This window comes from Plasmopara halstedii (assembly GCF_900000015.1).
Source record: "Plasmopara halstedii genome assembly, contig: Scaffold_604, whole genome shotgun sequence".
Classification (NCBI taxonomy): Eukaryota; Oomycota; class Peronosporomycetes; order Peronosporales; family Peronosporaceae; genus Plasmopara; species Plasmopara halstedii.
The window spans coordinates 3,534-8,787 of NW_020187522.1; positions in this window are offsets into that span (position 1 = coordinate 3,534).

Here is a 5,254-nt window from a genome sequence, read left to right on the forward strand (position 1 = left end):
CACCCTCATCAAGATATGGTAAAATCCATCGACCAAATCAGATACACTAAACTGTATACAGCCGGACATACGGTGGATGATGACATCTTTACGCGAAGTCGGCGTTTGAGCGGAAATCGTCTGCGCATTTAACTTATTATAGGCGTGAACAAAACGCCCTTTACCATTTGGTTTACGCACACAAAACGTCGGTAGATTTGATTTCCCTCGCCAAGCGCGACAACGGTCAGTGTCTAAGCACTGCATGCTTTGAACCAGATTCACGATCAATTATGTGGCTGGCTCCACATTCGGGTGGGGAACTTCGCACTAAGGACGTCACCCTCGCAAGAAGTGATAACGATCAGTTAAATCCTTCAAACTAGCCAATCTTCTGCGTAACTCCACACGCTGTCAAATTCTACGAGAACCGTATCACCCCATAACTGATGATGAGCGTGATTCCGCTGGATTGATCTTAGACCGTAGCAACACGACCTCCGCATTGTCGTCGCACTTGAGTTCGCGTAAAAAAGTCATCGTAAGTGATTTCCTCGAGCTGCACCAGCTTTTACATCGTTGGCAGCGATGCCAAAAGAACATCAGCTTTTGAAATTGCACAACCCGTCGTTACATCCACAATACGTGGACCCGTGGGCTCAACCGCATCCAGAGCGGGAGTATCAACACCGCGATCAACAAATTCCGTTGATTCCTTTACATGTGCGTGCTCTGAGAGCATCACCTTGTGGTAAGTTGTACCTACTGATCCACATTCCGACTCGAACACTGTATTTGTCGGAGTAGTGGCATATACAACCGCAGTCTATTCCATTGTTTCCAGTACACACATGACGACAACATTCTTCTGTCTTGAGGAAGGCAACAACTGGCTTCTCTTCCTTATTAATTCTTTTCGTTGGGCAAATCGCCATGCCCACCAATGATTCATTCGTTTTTAAGTGGCTAGTTTCGGCACCATTTGATCCATTGACACACATCCTGAGTGAACACCCGTGGCCACTCCATACGACTTTGTATCTTCCCTGACCTGGGAATGTCAATTGCATGACATATACCAATGAAGTGTGGATCATTTCTAGCAGCGTACGACTGCCGAGCACTTGAGCGCTTCTTCTGACGCATAGTGAAAGTGAGTTCATTACTCCCAAGAGTTTCACCTACGCCAGCAGGGCTACTCCTAATCGGTTTCAACCTCCAATCGATCCATGGCTCGTGCTTCTCAATCCACGGTATGCCTAAAATCAAATCGTACCGTTTGTCTATCTTGAGGAGTGTAAATACATTCCTCGAGTTGAAATCTTCAAACCTTACTTGAATATCAACCATAATTTTCTTCGCGGTGACTACCGAGATTAAGCCATTGCTTCTATCTAGGGCGTCCGAAAGATGGATTGTTTTCAGCATTACTTTGCATCCACACGTAGTTACGCGACGCGTCAGGGTCAATCAAGACTCTATCGGACGATCGTAACCCTTCACACTCGCTGTTGGCACGAGGAGACCAGTCGTTAACTACCGACAACGGTCCTGCGAGGGCTAAATCCACATGAGTGATTCTACCACCACTCTTACAAGAGCTCATAACTGCCCAAGTAGACCGCTCTGCATCTACTGAGCTCCGACGTTTCCCGAACGCCTCGTGGTATCGGTACCACGTGATTGGGGACCATTACGACGAGAATCGAATTGAGAGGTTGGTTGTGACCAAATAACTGGTATCCGGAACAGCAACTTTCTGCCTACGGACAGTCACCGCACTAAGATCCAATGATTTTGGAATTTTGGCAGCAGCAGTCACTGCTTCCATCGGGTTGACCGATTGACCACATGCTTGACGCTGACAGGGGTCCTCAAGCAATGTAATCATAACTGCATCTTTCAGGTCCTCGGGCTCTGGTGGAAGACTTCAGTCTAAGGAGCACCATAAGTGACTTCCTCCAAAAGAACGGTGACCATTACTGCCTCTGGCAGTGATTCGCTTGCCGTACTGGCACGAAGCTCACGAAGCTTCTGTACAAAGTCGTACGATGTACGGTTTGTCTTGATGGCATGACAGAATCTTCAACCGTTGTCGAAACACCACATCCGGTGGAAGGGATATCGATCCCATAGCCTTTTTCAATTCTTGCCATGCGCCAAAGTAGCTGGAGCGATGTACTTCCCATGTCATCGCCCAATTCTTCGCACAGCCATCTAAATGCGATATGGCAAAGGCCACTTGAGTACGGTATCACGAATTCGAGCCATTGTGATAGCGATGTCCGTTTCTCGCTGCCAGACGCAAGCTTTCCATCTTCGCCCTCGTAAAATAAATTACCTTAATTTTCACGGGACGTTCCGTGTGTACCGACGGTTTCACCTCCACTTGTTGGGGGGCGACGAAACCGGCGTCGGTTTTGCAAATTTTGCTGCGTAGGAGCAAAATTTGCTAGGCATTTGCTTATCGCTTCTTGGTCTGGCAGGAGCATATCGGAGACCGCGTGACCTCCGATTAAAGCTCGCAGCTTCACCGCACACTCCACTGCGAGTGAGTCAGGAGCGAATATTTTTCTCTGTTGATCCGAAGACGACCACCGCCTGTGGTGTCCACATTATTCATCGATATATTCATTAAATTAGTCGGCCGCGTTAAATTACTACCAATGCTACCAAGTGTAACGGCAATCGCCCGTCCGTGTACACACACTTCCAGAAGAAAGCTGAAGCTAACTGACACGCCGCACCGCGTGTTGCTCGCTTTCAGTGGGACGTAAAGATGAGGAAAGGTGAAGTGACATTTATTATTAAGGCAATAGGTTTTTAACCTCCCTATCCTGATAAGTACTCTCAATGCTAATACAGCAGAACTGAAAAAGGATATACAACAATTCAGGGTGTACGTTCAATGTTAGACTCACTAATTATGTAGATGTGCGATGGTACCTGACCAACTACAACCCTACTTAAAGCATTGACTCAATACATACAAGGGATGTCTTTGGTCCAATGATATATTTGAACGACATACTTGTCGATATTGGTGAACCGCATTTTGAAGCACATCGGCTCAAGCATTGCTCGCATGTATTTAATGCTGTTTGTCACATATGACATCGTGTTCTGCACGTCTATGGACGAATTAACCATCCAAATAGTCTTGCGCATAGACCTGAACATCTGCGCCACCAGACGATTGAAAGTTGCTGGAATGTCCATGTGGCATAAATGGCCACTTCCGAAGCATTCTGCTCAAAAAGCTTACCACAGTGACAGGAATTTTACAGTCTTAAATGAGCAGTCGATCATACCCATCACCTAGCTTAAGGGCTCTAAACACAATGCAACCGACCATGCTGCGATGCAGCACATAGCTGGTTATGACATTGCTTAATCCGTCTAGAGCTGTTAGCATTTGACACAGAATGTTGGTACCAAGCGGTAGGATGTACTCCATCTAACCAAACCCTATCCGTACTTTGCACAAGGAGTTTGTCCATGACTCAAAATACTCTCTTGTTACGGACCATCGACGTGTAGTGCAATATTTGACTCCGACAGCCAGGTAACCTTTATGACGTACCAACTGCCCTAAGGGGCAATACACATGGCGATTCGCTTGTAATTCCGCACTGATACTCCTTTAGTATAAATTATAAGGATACGCAAGATATATAATGATAGCTGTCATACTGCCCGCATTCAGTTATCTGCGAGTGACCAGATGACGGACACGTTTCCTCATGACGAATGATGAGCACAGGTCCTCTTCCGGAACCAACCGCAACATTCCGATTCTTTCCGTCTTGAATTTCTAGCAAACGTTCCTTAGAGATTATCGTTTCAGTTCTGTCGTAGGCAGTGAAGAGATGCAACGGGTTTGCCGTGCATTTGTGCAGAGGAGGCTTCGAATCGTACAGTCCGTGTTAGTGCATCTGAGCTCTTAGAGTTGCACAGAAGTTGGGATCGTGTACTTCTACCAGAAGCGGAACCTGGAGCCTTGGCCGACACAAGGATTCTCGTCAACTCTGCTATCTCTAATCCACACATGTTTACTACTTATGCTATTTGGACTAATTTTTCTATGAAGGTATTACAATACCTCATGTCATATAACAGTGGTTATTTTGCGATGTGCGGCTAGAACCCATCTGAGTTCCGGACCCCTCCAATTTGGAGCTCCAGCATCTTCATAAATCCCGATAATTTGGGACTTATGAAAATACATACCAAAGTGTAATGTGAATTTCGTATAATGCGACACATGGTAATATTACAATCGTACTAAACGGGTAAGTAAATGTGCTCACATGATAACAAAGCTTACGCGTTACACAAGTACCAAGATATCTGGACACTTATAAGCTGCTTTGAATTATCTCTCATACCGTTTACAACTCGACCCTGAGACAAAATATCTTGCTTCATTACGCCGGGGTGTTTCTTCTAATTTTTTTTGTGCGAGTCGTCATCGCGAAGTCCAGCATTAGGTGTAAGGGGGTACTCGCACCCTCGTATGAAGGGGTGGGTCACACACAATGGTGTGATCATACAAGGGTTTGGGTTACACAAGACAATGTTATCACATAATGGTGCGGCTACACCTTGACAAGAAGCCACTACGTGGCGAGAGTTAGTCATTTTCATTAGTTTTTCCTATTTATTTAGGGAAACCTATAGATTTAGATATAGGCGGCTTTGCCGCGGATGAAACTAATAAAAAGTTTACATTTTGAACGGGAGAGTTTATTCGCCTAAGGTTAATGTTGTAATTACTCTTGAAATAAGCGACATGTGATCTGCTACACTTGTACTCGTTCTAGATATTGAACGAAGGTCGGTGACCTTAGCTCAATTTCCTCTAAGCCAAAGCACTACGGCAGCCGCGCTGCATTAGATCTATGTCAATACTAACCATTTTCTCTCCTGAACAGAATCAAGCTTATGCAGGAGCACACGTTGTCTTCCTGCGGTAAATCTGTGTTTATGTTTGGTATCGGACGACCTGATTTGGATGACATCGAGCTGGTGGGTGACCTTCGGGTCGTCAGATCAGTGCTTAACTACTGCACACATGAATATGTAAAAAACATGATAATAAATTCGTACTTAACGCATTGCGTGAGGCTAGCAGCCCTCGAATAACCACACCAAAAACAATAATCATGGTACTTCTCCATGGTAGTGTGGGCTTCGTTCCAAGTTCGAACGACAACAATTGTTGAGAAGATGAAGTGAGCAGTAGAAGGCAAGTTTGGAAGTAAATGTATTTAAG